The 21,881-nt window shown below is 35.8% G+C and overlaps 1 long non-coding RNA gene across 3 annotated transcripts; it reads right to left on the bottom strand.

Annotated features, from left to right (window-relative positions):
• Positions 1–19,740: 19,740 nt before the first annotated feature.
• LOC141655874 (uncharacterized) lies at positions 19,741–21,398 on the bottom strand. 3 transcript variants are annotated; one of them, XR_012548214.1, is made up of 4 exons: positions 21,347–21,398; positions 20,538–20,639; positions 20,225–20,414; positions 19,746–19,947 (listed from the first exon to the last, which is right to left on the bottom strand). It is a non-coding gene; the product is annotated as an uncharacterized LOC141655874 (long non-coding RNA). The 3 variants fall into 3 exon arrangements; XR_012548213.1 differs by having other exon boundaries at positions 21,325–21,398; XR_012548212.1 differs by lacking the exon at positions 21,347–21,398 and having other exon boundaries at positions 19,741–19,947; positions 20,538–20,811.
• Positions 21,399–21,881: the final 483 nt, after the last annotated feature.

Consider the following 21,881-nt stretch of genomic DNA (forward strand, 5'->3'; position numbering starts at 1 on the left):
TGAGAGATAATAATAAAGAATGGATGATGAATAAAGAATAGATAAAATAATGAGAGTTGTTGATTTTTTAGGAGAGAGAAATTAATAAAAAATGAATGAAACTTACCAAAAAAAGGAAAGAAGGAAGATAATCAAACTTGTGTGAAAAAGGAAAGAGGTAAGATAATAGGGAATTGGAGGGAGTATAATAGTACGAGGCCTTTTGGGAAGGAGCCTAAGAGTAAATCCGTGAGGGCTTGGCCCAAAGCGGACAATATCGTACTATTATGGATTGTGGACACAGATACAGCAGAGGCCCAACACGGGATATTCACGCTTCCGCACAACAATAATCATAAACGGGCATTATGAGTAAAAGTAAACAAATGACTGGAACAAAAGGAGTAATTGTAGTATACATATGGGGATCATTTACTTCCTCGTTGACAATAACAATAATCGAGCTATTAACAAAACTAGACAAGGGGGAAATTGGCTTGTAATTTCGTGGAAATAAAGATTAAAAGTTGCTCCATTCTACACGCTGTTTAATGCCTGTTTAAGTCGTGCAATTATCTTCATCTTCTGGTGTGTAACTTAGGCAGGACTTTTCATGGAAAATCATTTTTTTCCTGCACTAATGTCCACATAATAACTACTTATGTCTATCAAGAAAAGTGAGAAGATTAATCATGTTACTCTTATTAAGGTAAGGTTTGTTTAAGGCTGTTTAAGGCTTGTAATTCTGCAGCTTGGAAACTTGGAATATGAATTCATGCACCATTTGACGATCTGCAAACAATTCGCGAAGATTTTTTGTATGGTAAAATTAGCAATGACACGTAAAATTTCGTGGCGGCCGACAATCAGATCGTAGAAATATACACTCTCTATATATACAAATCAAAACCTATACATTTACCCATTACATTAAAGTTAAAATGAGTCTCCAGTTTACGACCAAATTATATAATCGCTTGCTTGTTTTTCTACTCTTTTGTGTTTGTCTGACCTACTTTAGTTGTCATGCTAGATCAGATATTGATAATAGTAATAATATGGGAATAGAATGTGTGGAGAGTGAGAGAGAAGCTTTGCTTGAGTTCAAACGTGGCATTCGTGTCGACCGTTGTGGACTCCTTGATTCTTGGGGAATCACTCAAGATTGCTGCATGTGGCACGGTATTCAGTGTCACAACTACTCTGGCCATGTCGTTGCCCTCGATCTTCCGTCACTTATAACTTACAATGCCGAAACTGAGGATCCCTGCCTAGTAGGTACAATCAGTGTATCTATACTTCATTTGAAACAATTAAAATATTTAGACCTCAGTTCAAATTTTATCGGTGGACAATTACCCAAATTTATAGACTCACTTTCTAATTTAGAACACCTTAACCTCTCCAATGTGAGGTTTACGGGAGTCATTCCTCAAGAGATTGGAAATCTTTCCAAACTAACATCTCTTGATCTAAATAGTAATTACATGAGGGTGGAAAGCTTGAGTTGGTTATCGCAACTAACGTTGCTAAGGGAGTTGGACTTGAGTGATTTTGATTTGAGTGTAACTACAAACACTTGGCTCGCTATTATTAACAACTCCCTTTCTTACATTTCCTTCGTTTAGATGATTGTCAACTATCTCTAAAGTTGCCTTCCTCTCTTTCATATATTAATTCTTCGACAAGCCTTGATACTATTAGCCTTTTAGGAAATAAATTGAACGATACATCAATATTTGAGTGGTTGTCCAACTTAGGTGGAGTTGAGACCGGTCTTGTTTACCTTGACCTCTCTGATAATCATCAACTATTTAAAAGTGACGTCAATTTGTCTGGATATACAATGAACGTCCTTGAAAAATTATGTAATTTGCAAACACTATACTTATCCAACACCAGTCTCAACTACGGTTTCTCAGACATAATCCAATCTTTATCTGTATGTTCACACAAGTCATTGTTATATCTAAATTTAGCCTATAACCAAGTATGGGGCCCATCCCTGACACCATCAGCAACCTTTCTTACTTGAGGGAATTATATGTTATTAGTAATCAGCTTAACGACGCCATTATTAGTCAAGTAGCGCTTGGAGGACTTCCTATGCTTGAGATATTGGATCTTTCTACGAATTTTTTGGAAGGAGTTCTCACTAGCGCACATCTATCAAATCTCTCCAAGTTGAAGATCTTAAGGACGGGGTATAACACAGAGCTGGTGGTTAACATCAGTGCCAACTGGGTTCCCCCATTTCAGTTGGACAAACTCTATTTGCCATCATGTAAGGTTGGCCCCGATTTCCCTATATGGCTCATTACCCAAAAAAATTTAACTTATATTGATATATCCAACGCTAGTATTTCAGATATGATACCTGTTTCCTTTTTCAACTCGTTATCATCCAAATTAGAGTTACTAGCAATGTATAAAAATATGATGTACGGAGTAATTCCAGATGTATCAATCACATTCGAGGCTTCACCATGGATAAATTTGAGTTCAAATAATTTCAGTGGCGCAATACCACCATTTATGAGAAATGCTTCAGTACTCCAACTAAAGAACAATAACCTCTCTCAAGGCTTGGTTCCTCTTTTGTGTCCACAAATCAAAATACCTCTAATTTATCTTGACTTATCAAACAATTCTTTTTTTGACAAGCTTCTAGATTGTTGGGTTTACTTCAACAAGTTATTAATTTTACATCTAGAAAACAACAAACTTTGGGGGAATTTACCACGCTCCATCGGTGCTCTAAACAATCTCAATGTCCTTCATTTGAGCAACATAATATCTCTGGTGAACTCCCCCCTTCTCTAGCAAACTGTACATCTTTGATTAGTCTAGATCTTACCCATAATTCGCTAAATGGGTACATACCCTCCGCCTTTGACGGACCTGGGCCGCACCCGTCGAGGAGGAGAGAGTGTCCAGTTTACAAGTCCAAGGAGGTTCCATTCCAAAACCAATTGACAATGGGAGGAGTAGTCTCTTGGGTTATAAGCTGGATCACTCTTCTCTATTTCTCCGATGTGGGAGACATACATGTGATTCTTCACACGCCCTCTCACATGTAAGATCTTCTTTCGATTAATCGACAGGAACGCCGCAATTTTTCGAACCTGTTTCGTCGAGCGGATATTAGAATCGTAGAGAGGGGAAAATCATAAATGAGTCGCTTGTATTATTGATAATAATTCGTGTCTCGAATGATTACATTGTCTCGACATTTATAATACTCCCGAGATCTAAATTATATCAACTATTATAGGCAACATATAATAACTTTATTCATAATATTATATTATTCCGATTACGGTATATTGTAATACTAGTTTGAATGCTCGTGCGTTGCAACGGGGTAATTAACTTATTTATAATGCAAAAAAAAAAAACATAAGGGTTTAATGTTTACATTCTATGTCTAATGATTTGTTTACATATTATTAAAATATCTCTTTTAAAAAAAATAAAAGATTAATATATACGTGGGTTAACTCTTATTTATAATCATATAATCACCCTACCTTATACTAATCTTTCGATTTGGTACAATTCTACTATTTATAAGTAATATATTCACCAAACTTGGATTATTTTTCTGATGTGGGACAATTCTACTATTTACACGTAGTATATCATCAAACCCGCATTGTTTTTTTAATGTGGGACAAATAACATACTCAGAATTACACCATCTTTTTTGCACTTAGTTCGACATTCAACCAGGTCCCGAATACCGAATACGGTTAATTGTTACTCATTATATTTAATAGTTATATTTAAATTTAATAATATGATCAAGTACTCTCCATTAATATTTGTCGCTGTTTTTCTTCATTTTTTTTTTATCATAATTGATATACGGAAATTTCCCGTGGTACCCCTTAATTTTGTCAGATTTTTCATGTTACCCCTACTTTTAAGAATCTGTCTATGATATCCTTGAAGTTCCATTTTTTTGCCCATGGTACCCCCTAATGTAAAGGATGTTAAATAGACGTTAAGTTTGATGGCGTGGCAATAAAATAACAATTAAAAAATAATACCCCCTTTATTGTTTTATTGGTACGGATATCTCTCTCTTTTAAATGAAAATTTAATTAAGTATATCATTATAATATTGGAAATTTCTCATGGTAACCTTAAACTTTGATAGATTACACATGGTACCCCTAATTTTAAGTTTCTACAAATGGTACCCCCGTGTTCACCTTTTTCTTTCCCAAAATACCATTTAACAACTTCCGTCATAACGTCATTGCTCCTATGACTTTTGACCCCTTTTTCTTTTGTTATCTAGTACACAAACACTTCATCATCTAATTCTTAAATCCAAATTTTATTTAATAAACTAACATTTAATACCTAAATAACAAAACACAAATAGCATGGCATGCTCAATTACTCAAGTTACTCATAGGAGTAACGACGTTATAAAAAAAGTAAACACAAGGGTATTATATGTACAAACTTAAAATTAGGGGTATTATGTGTAATCTAACAAAATTCGAGGGTACCATGAAAAATTTTCGTTATAATATTGACCATTTTATCGATCTTTCTCCCACCTAAAAAATGTTACAACTTTAAAAATTTAACATTTAATTCAAGATTATGTTTAAACTCTCTTATATAATAAGTATACTTTGAGATATTCAATATATTTGGGGTGATACCTAAGTTCCAAGGATAAGTCCTATTTATAATCATGGGATCACCCCACCTTATGATAATCTTATGATGTGGGACAATTCAACTATTTATACGTAGTATATATTTATCACGCATACGTTATTTTTCAATGTAAGACGAATAACATATTTAAAAGTACACCATATTTTTTGAACCTAATTCGAAATCCAACCCGATTTAATAATAAGCAAATACTACATTATCTATTAATATTCATATGTTTGTTTTTTATTTATTTTTATCATAATTAAAATATGTGCAAATGATATGAACCTATACTCTAATGATAGAATTTTTTTTAACACACTTCTAATTATATTATTTAAACGTAGTACATTTACCACACCTATATTATTTTTCAATGTGGGACATATAAAATCTATAGGTAGAAAATATAATGATATAAACTTTTAAGAGCTCTCCAAGATAATACTTAAGAGACTCAAAAGATTTTGGGTTGATGCCTAAGTTCCAAGTATGCCTCCTATTTATAATTATAGAATCAGCCACCTTATACTAATCTTTCGATATGGGACAATTCTACTATTTATATGTAGTATGTTCACCACACCTACTTATTTTTCAATGTGGGATAAAACATACTAAAAAGTACACAATTTTTCATATTAAGAAGTACACCATCTTTAATATGTGCAAATAATATGAAATTTATACTCTAATGATAGCATTTTTACCACAAAGCTAATTATATTATTTTCATAATTTTTTTAACGATATTTTTTTTGACAAATGAAATGTAAAAGTTTAATATTGACCGTTTTATCGATCTTTCTCCCACCTAAAAAAATGTTACAACTTTAAAAATTTAACATTTAATTCAAGATTATGTTTAAAGTCTCTTACATAATAAGTATACTTTGAGAGATTCAATATATTTGGGGTGATACCTAAGTTCCAAGGATAAATCCTATTTATAATCATGGGATCACCACACCTTATGATAATCTTATGATGTGGGACAATTCAACTATTTATACGTAGTATATATTTATCACACCTACATTATTTTTCTATGTGAGACGAATAACATATTTAAAAGTACACCATATTTTTTGAACCTAATTCGAAATCCAACCCGATTTAATAATGAGAAAATACTATATTATCTATTAATATTCATATGTTTGTTTTTTATTTATTTTTATCATAATTAAAATATGTGCAAATGATATGAACCTATACTCTAATGATAGAATTTTTTTTAACACAATTCTAATTATATTATTTAAACGTAGTACATTTACCACACCTATATTATTTTTCAATGTGGGACATATAAAATCTATAGGTAGAAAATATAATGATATAAACTTTTAAGAGCTCTCCAAGACAATACTTAAGAGACTCAAAAGATTTTGGGTTGATGCCTAAGTTCCAAGTATGCCTCCTATTTATAATTATAGAATCAGCCACCTTATACTAATCTTTCGATGTGGGACAATTCTACTATTTATATGTAGTATGTTCACTACACCTACTTATTTTCAATGTGGGACAAAACATACTAAAAAATACACACTTTTTCATATTAAGAAGTACACCATCTTTAACATGTGCAAATAATATGAAATTTATACTCTAATGATAGCATTTTTTACCACAAAGCTAATTATATTATTTTCATAATTTTTTTAACGATATTTTTTTTTACAAATGAAATGTAAAAGTTTGATATAAAAATTGGAAATATCACTTGAGTATAATTTAGGAAATATGCATATTATAATAATTAAAAGATTCTCTACTTTATTTTTTACATCAAAAATTATACTTTCCTAATTTAATTTTTGATGATGTGGACGCTCTCAGATCGCTCGAAAAAACTCTCTTTTATATATATAGATAGATTAGATTTTTCAAACAACCGCATAAGAGGGATCATCCCAAGATGCATATACAATTTCAAAGGCGTGGTTAGCAAAGAGAGCCTCTTACAAAATATCTCGCTTGCTTCCTCACCCAGATACAGTACGTCTGTTAACACTAATAATGCATTGATAATTTGGAAAGGGAAGGAGCAAGACATTGAAGAAGATTATTGTAATACCCCAATTATTTTAATTTTTTATTTGACTAAAATTGTTTTATAGTCTAATATTATTTTTAGAAAAAAAAAAAAAAATTAAAGTCGGTTTATTATTTGAGGGGTCTAACTCTTATTCTGATCTATCTATTTTTATAGTCTCATATTGCCGCCTAACACATCTCCCCTATTCTTCTTTCTAATCCATGTCAAAGCAAAATCCAAGTTAATTAGATGATGAGATGACTTTGCTCATGAGATTAGAGTAGGCAATGGTTTTGTACCTGAATGAGACATGACGAGTTTTGGTTTCTTATTTGATTTTTGGTTTTGTATTTATTTAAATTGTGGTTCCCTTCGACGTCGATTCGTGGGTGAATAATTCGGAGATTTACTCCGAATGTTGAGCAGTTTTTATTTAAAAGGAACATTTGACGGTATGCCACTGATCTTGAGATTAGGATATTGGTATTATATTGAGTTATAAGGCATGTGTGCCAAGTTGTCTTTTACGGTCGAGTATTGAACTATCTAATCGACTTCTATCTGAGGATGATTTTTCATAAATATTAATTGATGTTTTGTTTTTTTAAGAGGATGCATTTGGTAGATTTTCTTCCTACGTTTTTGTATTTTGTGCAGATGAGTTTATCTAGAGGAGTTTATTTTGATTTTTAAGCTATATTTGGTTTGTCTAATATCCAAGGGAATTCTATCAGCTCATTGCTTCACGCACGGGTCAGCAAGTCCCATAAAGAGAGTATACAACTAAACATTGCTGTGTAGTTAAAGATTAGATATCTTATACCATGAAGCTATATGATTAAAAGATTATAGTTTGGCTTAAAACCCGCAGTGGTGAGCCGGGCATAGAAATGTGCCTTTAAAAGATTATAGTTTGGCTCAAAACCCGCAGTGGTGAGCCGGGCATAGAAATGTGCCTTTAGAAGATTATGGTTTGGCTCAAAACCTGCAGCGGCGAGCCGGCCATACAAAAGTGCCTTTAGAAGATTATATTTTGGCTCAAAACCCGCAGTGGCGAGCCGACCATACAAAAGTGCCTTTAGAAGATTATATTTTGGCTCACAACCCGCAGTGGCGAGCCGGCATACAAAAGTGTCTTTAGAAGTTTATAGTTTTGCTCACAACCCGCAGTGGTGAGCTATGCCTACAAAAATGCCATTAGTAGTCGTATGTAGGGGCAGGGGTGTCTAAGGCCACGGGCAACCACGGGCGTGGGAACCGGGCCTCCGCTTTTGGTCACCGTATTATAAGCTTTCATTAATGAAATTTAATACAAATCTCGAAGTATAATATACTTGTGCATTCATTTTGGGGCCACATTTTTCCGTGTCGCACTGGGCCTCCATTTGTTTTAAGACGCCCCTGTGTAGGGGTGAGCAAAAATATACGATACGGTTTTATAATATGGATACGATACGATATACGGTTTGAGTTATACGGATTTCCGTATATACGATACGAAAATACGTATATACGATACGGTTTTATAAAAACCGTACCGTATCTGGATCGGGCAAAAACAAAACCGTATATACGGTTTCTGACACGGTTTCAAGTTTTTGTATAAAAAAAATTAAAAAAATGCAAAGTTCCTCTTTCAACTCCACTCTATTAATGTTTTTTTACGACTTTTTCACTCTCAATAAACAAAAATCAGGCATTTATAAGAGGTGGTCATGTTAGAACTAATTATTAGCTCTTGAATAATTACAATGTTTAATTGGGCATTTGTCACCAAACCGTATCCGTATATACGGATTCCGTATACACGGATTTTCCGGGTACCCGAAAACCGTATATATGGTTAAATCGTATCGGATCCGTATAGTGATTTTTGCGATTTTTAAAACCGTGTACCCGATACGGTTTTCAAAACCGTATCGGGTACACGGTTTTGCTCACCCCTAGTCGTATGAGGTAGAGTGAGCCATTAGATACTCTCTGAGCTCACAGGACATTGAGGTGTGCACATAAAGTATGTGATTAGTCATTTTTTTTATTAACCTCTTAGTCTCTAGAAAGTAAAGTTTCTGACTTTCTAGCAGTTGAATCATCTTCGGACCAAACCATTTTGTAGAGACAAAATTAGTTCATTTGTTTTATCATTTGAAATGCTAAACTAAAGAGTTTTCGTTTCCCTTCCTTTGGTTTTAATATTTAAATTGATAGAGGCCACTTATATTGAGGTAGTGTCGTCATGTTGACGGTTTATTTTCAGGTGACTTCCGCTTCGGTTCAAAAGATTTTCAAGTCGAGCTTTTGATTAAAGACCTTGTAAATGTTTTATTTTATTTCGTATCATTTTATATAAAAACCATTTTGTAAAGAGACTTTGTATATTGATTTTAATATCCCCGTATTTTGGCGCCTTTTTAATGTAAATGTAATTTTTAATTTAGTTGAAAAATCGGGGGTGTTACAGTTGGTGAATTATGTTGTTTGCTAGGTTAATGAAAAAGTAGAAGGTGTATACTTATTAAGGCGTTGTGATATTGTATTGATAGGTACAAACGGATTAGGATCCTCTCCATTTGTTTCTCTCCATCTCCCTCTCTTAACCCATTTAATAATAATTTCCCCTCTAATTTCCATTTCCCCTTTATTTTTAGGGATGAATGTGTGTGAAATGCAGTCTATAAATAAAAAAAATTGTTAAAATTGTTTTGTCTTGCACTACTACAAAACTTGTGATGGACATCGGACTTTTCGCTATATGGACATCGGATACACAACCGATGTAGAGTTTGGTCATGTCCATTGTGGATTAATGGACATCGGATTTTAAACCGATGTCCATTAAAATTTGCACATCGGTGATAGCGGGGTTTGTCGCACTCCCCCGATCAAACAAATAACTCAACTAATGTAGTAGGGTAGTCGAGGTCGAATCCACAGGGAGCATGGGTGATTACTAATCGTCTAAATTCTCGTGCTTAGCTAAGTCGGCAATATAAGATGAGGTTGTTAAACTAAACAACTAACATAAATGAAATAAAATGCAAATTAACTAAAGATGATAAATGAGTAAGAGAGGAATAAAGTTGTAAATCAAATGAATAAAAGGCCTAGAACTCGGTTCTCCCTCAACATTTCGTAATTCCACATACTAATTCCCTAGGCTAATCACTCGGGTAGACAAGCAAGGAGGAGATGGCTCTAATTCGCCTAAGACCCCCCTCTCGGGTTCGAAGTAGGACACTAGCACTACCCACCAACCCCCCTCTCGGGTTCGAAGGTCGGAATCCCTAACTCAACACCCAACAACCCCAAAAATGTGCACTTTTCCAAGGAGGTCAAGAAATCGGTCAAGGTCATTAAGTACTCATCGTATTCCGGGTCATCCCACTCCTCCTCTCGGAGGTCGATTTCAAACGCTAGCCTAGAGGTACCCTCCCTTGGTTCTCCCTTTCGGTCTCAACCTAGGTTAGTTGTAAGACAAATTTCCGGGTATCCTATTCACAACCTAACCAACTCTCGTTGGTGGACAAGGGTTACAAATCGACACTACCAAAAATCGGTCCATAAGTCAAGTCAATCCTCTAAGCTACCCTCACCAATTTCCCCAAACAATTAGCCCATATGAGAATCAATTAGTGAAGCTACTCATGTCGGGTCAAACCGAGTCCTAGTAGAAGACTACTCACTAATCATGGTGCTAAGAGCAATAGAAACAACAAAGATGGTATCTTTATGCATAATCATGATGGAAGTACAAATTATATTACTAATCATGCAACAATCCAACTTAAATTATAAGGAAAGACAAATTAATCTAAGATGGAAAGAGATTAATGCAAAAAGACACAAACTTTAACATAAGCAACTCAAAGATTCAATCTTTGAGAAAGAACAACAAAGGAAAACAAAGAAAAGATGAACAAGAGAAAGACAATAACAATCTAACAACAAAAGAGAGGAATTCAAGCATAAACAATTAACAAAACTTGAATGAAAATAAATGTAAACAAATGAAATTAAGGGAGAGAATTATACCAACATGGAAACTTTGAATTGATGGAAGAACTTGGATAAACAAGAGAACAATCAGTATTAATTTTTGAGTAAAGATTACAACTTGGGTAAGAGGAAAATTAATTTAGGGTTTAAAATATTTGAGAGAAAGATTTAACTAAATTTAAATTTTCTAATCTAATTTCTAAGGTGGTGTAATGGGTAATTCCCCTTGTGTTGAGTAAGTTGTGGTCTTTTATACTCATCTAATTACTACTACTAATAATGACACTAATAATAATAATAATAATAATAATAATAATAATAATAATTATTATACTCTTTTCTAATCCCCCCATAATGGGTCTTCCTCCTCTTGCATTTTTATAATACATTGGTGCACTTGGTTGAAACGACACAAAGCCACAAATAAAACGCAGCATTGAGTGTGATAAAGCAGGGGCAAAGACGTCATATCCTTCTCCTTTTCATTTCTTGTCTTCATACATATCAGATGTAGCAGCAGGGGTGTTTTGCCGGCCCGCCGGCGGACGGGGCTTGTGCCGGCAGCGAGGCCACTTGAAGAAAGGAGCAAAAATTAATGTGATGTGCGTTATGCCGGTACGACGGCTGCCGGTTGACCGGTAGAGAGCAGCAGCAGTTCATGCGAGATGTTGAAAAGGTGCGTTTTGCCGGTACGTCGGCTGCCGGTGCCTATGCCGGTAGCGAGGCCTTCACAAAAAGGAGGAAAAATGGGTGTGTTCTGCCGGTTGAGGGTGTCGACTGCCGGGGCACCGGCATGGAGCAACATAGCTTCATAAAAGCTCAGTTTGGATCCCGAGTTCGAATCTGAGGTCGAAATTGATGAATTCACTGGTGACTGATTGTTGTGGTGACGGAGTTTGATTAGTGAATGAATGGGCAAATGGTGATGTCGTGGTAATTGATGGAGGTTGAAGATGAAGGTTGAATGGAGGATGGTAATGGCGGTTTGCAGTTGTCGAAGTGCAGGGGTTGTATGGTGTGTTTGCGGAATCAGGTACATGGTGACTAGGTGAATTGTTGGTTAATGATGGTGGATGCAGTAGGGGTTGTCCATTGTTGTTGTTGCGGGTCTAATGGATGAAATGGTGGTTTTTGTGAATGGTGAAGGAGGTGAATTAATGGTGGTGACTGAATTTGGAGATGATGATGAATGCGAAAATAGTGATGAAATGGTGATGTTTGATGGATTGGTGCGGGTGGTAATGATGGAGAAGATGAATGAAGGAGGCGTGAATGGAGGAGCAGATGTTGCGTGTTGTTGATGATGATACAGGGAAGGTGATGCTTGGCAAGGGTGATGAAAGCAAGTCATTGGTTGAATTTGTCAACCTTTGACTTTGCTACTTTTGTTTAATACTAGATCTCGCATTGACCCGTCTCGCTCTTCGATTTCCGTTCTCTTTTATTCTAACTCGAATCTCCACTTTATTATACCGTCTCGCCTACAAATTATAATGAAACGATATCAATGTTAATATTAAATAAAAATCCAACTAATTAATAAATATAACCAATACGACTAATTATTATAAATTAGTAATTAAATGAGCTTATTAGACAATTAAGCACACAAAATCGAGTCGGAATAAGGTATAAATGCGGGGTAAAATACGACTAAAATGCTACTTATCAAATCTCCCCACACTTAAACCTTACTCGTCCTCGAGTAAGCTCATTTAAACTAAAGCGAGACCCTTAATATAAAAGACTAGCTAAACTAATAATATCCGATGAGAGGCAATTAACGGGCCTTCTCCGTCCCTTCAACTCACAATGAAACACAATGAGGTATGTGCTCCTTTGCAAGGCAAGTGGGGGCTTGCGGAAAATTTTGACACATCCAACATTTAAGCACGAATCAACATATAAGATGCATCACAAAAGGTCAAACCGCTTTCCTCATCTAAGCGGCCATTTTACTTTCAAAAATCAAATAAAGAGTCATTAGTGGAGGATGTCGTCTCCGGGTCTTACCAAGGTGTCGAATCCCAAGTTCTAGCTCAAGTAGCCAACATTGACAACACGAGGTGCCTAAGAAACAAATTCTAGGCGGGAAAGGGGAAGTAATTCGCTATACTCCCAAGATTGACACGACACACACAAGATTCGACTCCATATCAAACCTTTGACCAAAAGGAGACCAAAGACCGACTCTCACGGGTTTCACTAGTCACTCAAATGAAAGAACGGGGTGATTTTTGTGACAAAATGTAACCAAAATCACTCTCCTAACTCGACTTGCGAAGCATGCCCGCAATCTAATATGGTACTCCATCCAATATCCGCAAGAGAAATGTCAAATGATGCACATACAAGAGACAATCGGGTTATAATGGGGCTCGGGTTCGGTAAAAAGGGATCGGTGCAAGCACCGTTTTATGACATGTGGGGCTATCGGTTAAGTAGTCGTCACATCTAACCAATCCATTAAACTCAACCCATGCAAATGAATTCTTACACAAAATATGACAAGATTGTCATTTCCAAAAATTATTCAATTCATTCTTTTCAAAACAAGACTCAATTGCAATTCCATCAACCCTTTATTTGAGACAAAAATATACATTCTTTTCTTTTTGTTTTTCATTTCATTTTTCTCTTTTTCTATTCGTTTTTCTTCTTCATTTTCATTTTTGTTTCTTGTAAACCTCTTAATAATGCAAAAATTGGCCAACTATCAAGCTTCATTTCACTTTTGTGATATTTCGGACAGTTCACCTCATCAAGAATCAAATTTTCTACCCAATTATATACTCCTCCAAACAACTACAAAGACGAACTACTCAACAAGGTGAGATGTTTATGGAATGTAGTTATTTTATTGGCAATTGAAATGACAAGGTTTAGGCACAAATTGGGTAAACAAAAGGGAAAGATGATCAAATGGGTGAAAAATAAGCTTATTTGGCTATGAGAGGCTTCTTTATTTGAACAAAATTGTCTCAACATGCACATCGACACTTCTACGGTAAGGAATGAGCACCATACTTATGCGTTTTGACATGACACACCACGCAAGGAGAACTACTCACAATAACCTAACGGAACCGGTTTGAAGGACCGGCCATATGGAGGCTCTATCCTCACATTTGAGTAGCTATGTCGGTCCTAGGTCGAGTCTCGGGTCTAATACGGTCTCACAGAGTGGTCGCAACTTGGTTGTTAAGCTAGACTTCCGGGTTTTTGCAAGCAAAACCCTAACATGTATCATCAAGAGGTATGAGCTATCAAAAGGGAAATGACACGGGTAAAACAAATTATCATCATTGGCGACATATACCCTCCACATTTAGACCCTCTATGCAACTATTTACAAACTCGACGCAAAGTGTATGAAATGCAACTAAAACATATGAACAAGCTACGTGAATGAAAGAGTGAACCCATATATACATGTCTAGTCTAAATGCATGCAATATCTAGTCCTAACAGCACACCAACAACACAAGCATATCCAAAACGGTTCCCAAAGGGAACACCCACATCACATATCCCGTCCTCCTCCATGCAAATATATACAAAAGGAAAAGGAAGAATAAAGGAGAAATGATTGGAAGAATTTTACCAAGCGTCTTCTCCGATGCTTGCATGTGTTGTCAATCAAATTGGTTAGAACAAATGCAATATATATAATATAAACAATGCAAATCTTTTTGAAATTTTTGAAATTTTTCAATTTTTAGGGATTTTTGTAATTTTCTCAAATTAACAACTCTATATACAAATATAAACAATTTGCACAAAGTGGATATTTCCCTCCCCACACTTGAAATTTACATTGTCCTCAATGGAACAAAGTATAGGGAGAGAATAGGAAAAATAAATAACATATTTTTGATTTTTTTAAAATCTTTCAAAATTAAATAACTTGTTTTTGTATTTTTGAAATATTCATTTTTTTTGGAATTTTGGAATTTTTTGAAAGAAAGGTGCAATAAAATAAATAACATGTTTTTGAGATTTTTCAAATTTTTCAAATTTTTATGGTTTTTATATAATGAAATAAAAATGCAAGTAAAGTATAAGTAAGGGAAGAGAATAAATACAATTTAGTGGTTATTGAGGGACTCCACCAAACCTCTCATGCAAAATTGTCTTGCTTGAATCTCCAAGTAGCATGATCCATGTCACTCAAGGCACGGAGAAGACGGTCAAATGCTCTATCAAAACCTTCAACTAGAAACAAGGAGTGCCAAGCTATAGCAAACCGCACCCGACCTCTCTTCCAACGCTTCCTCCCATTCTTCCTCTTGCTCCTCTCGGTATTGTTTCTAGGATCCTCTTGGTGTATAGGATCCTCAATTTCAATGTAGTGGCTAGAAGGAGAGAGAGACGGAATCTCATAAACCTCATAGAATGAGGAAGCATCCTCATGGTCATCAAGACAAGGAGAGTGGTGAAGAATAAGAGGTGGAGGAGTCAACATCTCAACATTGAGGTTCATAATATCATCTTTTTTATCCAAATTCTCTTGACTCTTCAATTGAACCGAATTACTACCAAAGATGAGAGCTTCAATTTCTTCCAAGCTAGAGTCAAAACTACAAGGGTCGTAGTTTTTCTCATGGCTCCTCAACTCTCCCAAGATGGCAAGTTCGAATTCATCAACCTCCATTTCCCAACTCTTTCCTTCTTCCCCACACTTGTCATTGACAATCACTTCCTTTTCAAATATTTCGGTAGGAGGTGGTAGAAGGGAGTCTTCCTCATTATCATAAACATCCCAAATAGGGGCACCAAGCTTTTCATAACTTCCCTCCCCACACTTATCATTTTGCAATGAGTCTTCATAAGTGTCCCATTTGGGAGGGCCAAGTTCAACTTCCTCACAACTCTTGGTATACTCCATTCCACCTCCATTAAGAGCCATCTCCAAGGCATCAACTTGAGCTTCCCAAGAATCATTTGAAGAGTCATCTAGCCAAGACCCAACATCAAGTAATGATTTTGGGGAGTTCAAATACAATTCAATTTCCTTCATAATTTGAGGTTCAAACTCACTTTCCCTCAAACCATCTTCATTAAAATCTTCTTTCATATCAACATCCAAAACATCCACTATATAGCAAGAGTCACTCATAGAGGGAAACTTCATGGACTTGTTGAATTCAAACTCAATCTTCTTATGCAAAAGCTTACACACTTGAAGGAGCGAGTTAGCAAGACAAACGGCACACCAAGGTGTGCAAAGCAACTTAGACTTAGTCTAAACTAGAACAAAACAACTAATATCATGCCAATGCTCCCCGGCAACGGCGCCATTTTGATAGCGGGGTTTGTCGCACTCCCCCGATCAAACAAATAACTCAACTAATGTAGTAGGGTAGTCGAGGTCGAATCCACAGGGAGCATGGGTGATTACTAATCGTCTAAATTCTCGTGCTTAGCTAAGTCGGCAATATAAGATGAGGTTGTTAAACTAAACAACTAACATAAATGAAATAAAATGCAAATTAACTAAAGATGATAAATGAGTAAGAGAGGAATAAAGTTGTAAATCAAATGAATAAAAGGCCTAGAACTCGGTTCTCCCTCAACATTTCGTAATTCCACATACTAATTCCCTAGGCTAATCACTCGGGTAGACAAGCAAGGAGGAGATGGCTCTAATTCGCCTAAGACCCCCCTCTCGGGTTCGAAGTAGGACACTAGCACTACCCACCAACCCCCCTCTCGGGTTCGAAGGTCGGAATCCCTAACTCAACACCCAACAACCCCAAAAATGTGCACTTTTCCAAGGAGGTCAAGAAATCGGTCAAGGTCATTAAGTACTCATCGTATTCCGGGTCATCCCACTCCTCCTCTCGGAGGTCGATTTCAAACGCTAGCCTAGAGGTACCCTCCCTTGGTTCTCCCTTTCGGTCTCAACCTAGGTTAGTTGTAAGACAAATTTCCGGGTATCCTATTCACAACCTAACCAACTCTCGTTGGTGGACAAGGGTTACAAATCGACACTACCAAAAATCGGTCCATAAGTCAAGTCAATCCTCTAAGCTACCCTCACCAATTTCCCCAAACAATTAGCCCATATGAGAATCAATTAGTGAAGCTACTCATGTCGGGTCAAACCGAGTCCTAGTAGAAGACTACTCACTAATCATGGTGCTAAGAGCAATAGAAACAACAAAGATGGTATCTTTATGCATAATCATGATGGAAGTACAAATTATATTACTAATCATGCAACAATCCAACTTAAATTATAAGGAAAGACAAATTAATCTAAGATGGAAAGAGATTAATGCAAAAAGACACAAACTTTAACATAAGCAACTCAAAGATTCAATCTTTGAGAGCAACAACAAAGGAAAACAAAGAAAAGATGAACAAGAGAAAGACAATAACAATCTAACAACAAAAGAGAGGAATTCAAGCATAAACAATTAACAAAACTTGAATGAAAATAAATGTAAACAAATGAAATTAAGGGAGAGAATTATACCAACATGGAAACTTTGAATTGATGGAAGAACTTGGATAAACAAGAGAACAATTGTATTAATTTTTGAGTAAAGATTACAACTTGGGTAAGAGGAAAATTAATTTAGGGTTTAAAATATTTGAGAGAAAGATGAACTAGTCTAATTTTCTAATCTAATTTCTAAGGTGGTGTAATGGGTAATTCCCCTTGTGTTGAGTAAGTTGTGGTCTTTTATACTCATCTAATTACTACTACTAATAATGACACTAATAATAATAATAATAATAATAATAATAATAATAATAATTATTATACTCTTTTCTAATCCCCCCATAATGGGTCTTCCTCCTCTTGCATTTTTATAATACATTGGTGCACTTGGTTGAAACGACACAAAGCCACAAATAAAACGCAGCATTGAGTGTGATAAAGCAGGGGCAAAGACGTCATATCCTTCTCCTTTTCATTTCTTGTCTTCATACATATCAGATGTAGCAGCAGGGGTGTTTTGCCGGCCCGCCGGCGGACGGGGCTTGTGCCGGCAGCGAGGCCACTTGAAGAAAGGAGCAAAAATTAATGTGATGTGCGTTATGCCGGTACGACGGCTGCCGGTTGACCGGTAGAGAGCAGCAGCAGTTCATGCGAGATGTTGAAAAGGTGCGTTTTGCCGGTACGTCGGCTGCCGGTGCCTATGCCGGTAGCGAGGCCTTCACAAAAAGGAGGAAAAATGGGTGTGTTCTGCCGGTTGAGGGTGTCGACTGCCGGGGCACCGGCATGGAGCAACATAGCTTCATAAAAGCTCAGTTTGGATCCCGAGTTCGAATCTGAGGTCGAAATTGATGAATTCACTGGTGACTGATTGTTGTGGTGACGGAGTTTGATTAGTGAATGAATGGGCAAATGGTGATGTCGTGGTAATTGATGGAGGTTGAAGATGAAGGTTGAATGGAGGATGGTAATGGCGGTTTGCAGTTGTCGAAGTGCAGGGGTTGTATGGTGTGTTTGCGGAATCAGGTACATGGTGACTAGGTGAATTGTTGGTTAATGATGGTGGATGCAGTAGGGGTTGTCCATTGTTGTTGTTGCGGGTCTAATGGATGAAATGGTGGTTTTTGTGAATGGTGAAGGAGGTGAATTAATGGTGGTGACTGAATTTGGAGATGATGATGAATGCGAAAATAGTGATGAAATGGTGATGTTTGATGGATTGGTGCGGGTGGTAATGATGGAGAAGATGAATGAAGGAGGCGTGAATGGAGGAGCAGATGTTGCGTGTTGTTGATGATGATACAGGGAAGGTGATGCTTGGCAAGGGTGATGAAAGCAAGTCATTGGTTGAATTTGTCAACCTTTGACTTTGCTACTTTTGTTTAATACTAGATCTCGCATTGACCCGTCTCGCTCTTCGATTTCCGTTCTCTTTTATTCTAACTCGAATCTCCACTTTATTATACCGTCTCGCCTACAAATTATAATGAAACGATATCAATGTTAATATTAAATAAAAATCCAACTAATTAATAAATATAACCAATACGACTAATTATTATAAATTAGTAATTAAATGAGCTTATTAGACAATTAAGCACACAAAATCGAGTCGGAATAAGGTATAAATGCGGGGTAAAATACGACTAAAATGCTACTTATCAATCGGATTTTTAGGAAAACCGATGTCTATTTGATCAACGGACATCGGATTTTTAGGAAAACCGATGTCTATTTGATCAATGGACATTGGATTTTTAGAAAAACCGATGTCTATTTGATCAATGGACATCAGTTTTTTGCAAAAATCCGATGTCTATAATTATTTTTTTTTATAAAAAAAAAATATTACGTTGTTGCCCATATTAGTCGTACACATGATGACAATGCAAAATGATTCCATAATCAATAAAAAATATCTGTATACAATCAATCGGTTATCCAAAGCCAATTATAAAAAAATTTCATCTACAATGTGTCAAATTTACTTAGACGACTAACCTATACAAAAATATAAACCGATATGTAAACTGACTAATTGTTTTAAAAAAATGCCGAAGAGACAAGACTACTTGGCAGCCTCAGATTTGCTCATCTCCCATTGGGCATATTACCAAGAGAATCTGGTTCAACACAACAAAGTTAACGAGAAAACAAAATATCAACATAGAAGATCCTAATATAACTAACGAGACACATACATTATTGTATTTTAAATATCACAACTACTAGCAATACACTCACCTGAATGTGAGGAGCTTGGAACATTTCCTGTATGGCCGCTTCAACTTCTGCCATACCGACAAGGGTTTTTCCTGAAGGTTCATAAACAGATGCATTTTCCCAAAAATTAGCTCCAACGGCAGTAAAAACAGGAGGAATTAAATATGCCACTGTCAATCCAAATCATTCTTATAATTTAATCACTAACTGGTTTGAAGCCTGTTATGCTAATCATAATGCTAGTTAATAGAATGGCACAAACCAGAAGATGAGACAGAAAGGCAAAATCAGAATGTTAATCAGACGATGTTAATCAGACAAACTTAATCTATGATAACCAGACTTGTCCATAACATTTGCTTATAATTTAATCACTAACTGGAGCTATGCTAAGTTCTAAATAAATCAAAATAATCAAACCAGAACTCAGGGTGACTTTACCTTTATGTCTTGCCAAATCAAATATTTAATTCCCTCGGTTACTTTAAGCCAATGCTCATATGTGATCTTGATATGATTGCGAGCGATATCACCTATATCTTCAGCAAAATCTACCATTTATTATCCAATTGGCCTACCCTTTCCATCAAATTAAGAAAAATAGTTAGTTTATACCAAATATGAAAGTTGTAGTAGGAGTTAGGACTATGGGTCCTTCATTATCTTACCAAGCGAACAAGCCAAATTAAATTTCAAGCATTCATATAATTCAGATACAAATTAAGGGGTTAATGAACATTATAACATTCTGATTATTCATTACTACATGCCTGACTTTATGAGCTAATATATGGTGTTATTTTCACTAGTTGATGTCATTATTATATGGATAAAGAGCTTGAAATGCTAACCTTAATTGAGAGTTAGAATCATGGACAGGTCAGCTATATATCTTGAGTTATAGCCACGGCAAGAGGACTGCTCAGAAGAATGCTCTACAACACCATTATGACCCGAACTTGCTCAACTCTATATCTCTCAATCCAGGCTCTGTCCTTGCATAATTCCAAGTGGAGGGAGTGACGATGGCGAACGAGAAGACTTTAAATAAATGGCAAATCATACAATGAGGGGTGTTTAGCACAAAGAAATATAATGCTTATTCAAAATCAATCAAATTCAGAAATTAGGGTTAATAATTTTAGGGAAAATTAAAATATATACCTCGAAAACTCTTGTTTGGGTAGTGAACGAAGCCCATGTAGGGTGCAGGCGGTTTTGTGCAACCGAGAGAAGCAGATGTAGGTAAATAAAGAGAAAGAAAAGCTAAGGTTTGGGCAAAGAGACGATATTAATAATCATCCTATTCATAAACAAAGTAATACTTTCAAAAAAACGAAACTCAAGAAATTTGTCTAATGTGGGCATGTGTAGAGTGTAGACATTGGTACATGAAAATGACGGTCATGATCCAACATAGGCTCAGCTATACTCCATACAAAAACACAAAACCGCACATCAGTCTCATAAACGGTGCACTATTGACTTCTAACATAAAAAACCACTGATCAGTCTATATGTTCTGAAATATAAAACTTCATTAGTCACTAATAGCATCTATGTTCCGAAATATAATTAAACCAACAAACAAGTTGACCATGAAATACAAATTCGCCATCTCACTTCACCATTCACTAATAGCCTATTATCATAAAATATCTTAATTTGAAATAACAGTCATGGTTGTGAGGAAATTAACCAACAGTGAAGTGAAAGCAGTCGTCTTCATCTGACGCTACTTAGTAATGTACCTTAAACACTGCTACATAACTATTTCTCTGAGTTATATATCTTCTTTAAGAACATAAGCACAAGTTATTCACCAGTTAAGTTGTCTTAATCTGCTAAGTAAACGTATTTTAATCACACACATCTATAGAGTATACCAAATCCCAGCTACACCAATACCACAAAGCACTAACTTAAATTTGAAAGCACATAAGTTGGATACCTATACGAAAAATTCATTAAACCTGAACCTAAGATTGAGGTGCGAATCTGGGCTGAACAAGAACAAATCCCTGCCAATGAATGATAGCAGGTCAAAGCGTCATCGACTTTGGGAGTGCAGGTGAAAGCCTTGTCGCCGTTGGGAGTGCAGGTCGTCGCCGTTGGAGAGCAAGTCAGCTGTATGGGGGGTTTTGTGAAATGAAGGATGTGAAATTCAGAATGAATGTGTGTTCGAGACGGTCACAAATAAAAAACAAAGGTTTTCGATCTCAATGAAAATAACGGTCTCAAAAACGCTTTTTTCTTGTAGTGGTAGTGAGGGAGAGGATTGGGGTGAGGTAAATATTTTTGCCGCTTATAATTTTTACTTTAGATGCACATCGGTTAAATGCAATGTTCCATGTCCATGACTTTTATATAGACATGAGTTTTATTAAATATCACATGTCCTTTAAAATCAGAAATAATGGACATGTGTTTTTTAACGCAACCGATGTACATATAATTATATGCACATCAGGTTTTTGCAAACAACCGATGTGCATGTTATGTAAATCG

This window comes from Silene latifolia, chromosome 5 (genome assembly GCF_048544455.1).
Source record: "Silene latifolia isolate original U9 population chromosome 5, ASM4854445v1, whole genome shotgun sequence".
NCBI lineage: Eukaryota > Viridiplantae > Streptophyta > Magnoliopsida > Caryophyllales > Caryophyllaceae > Silene > Silene latifolia.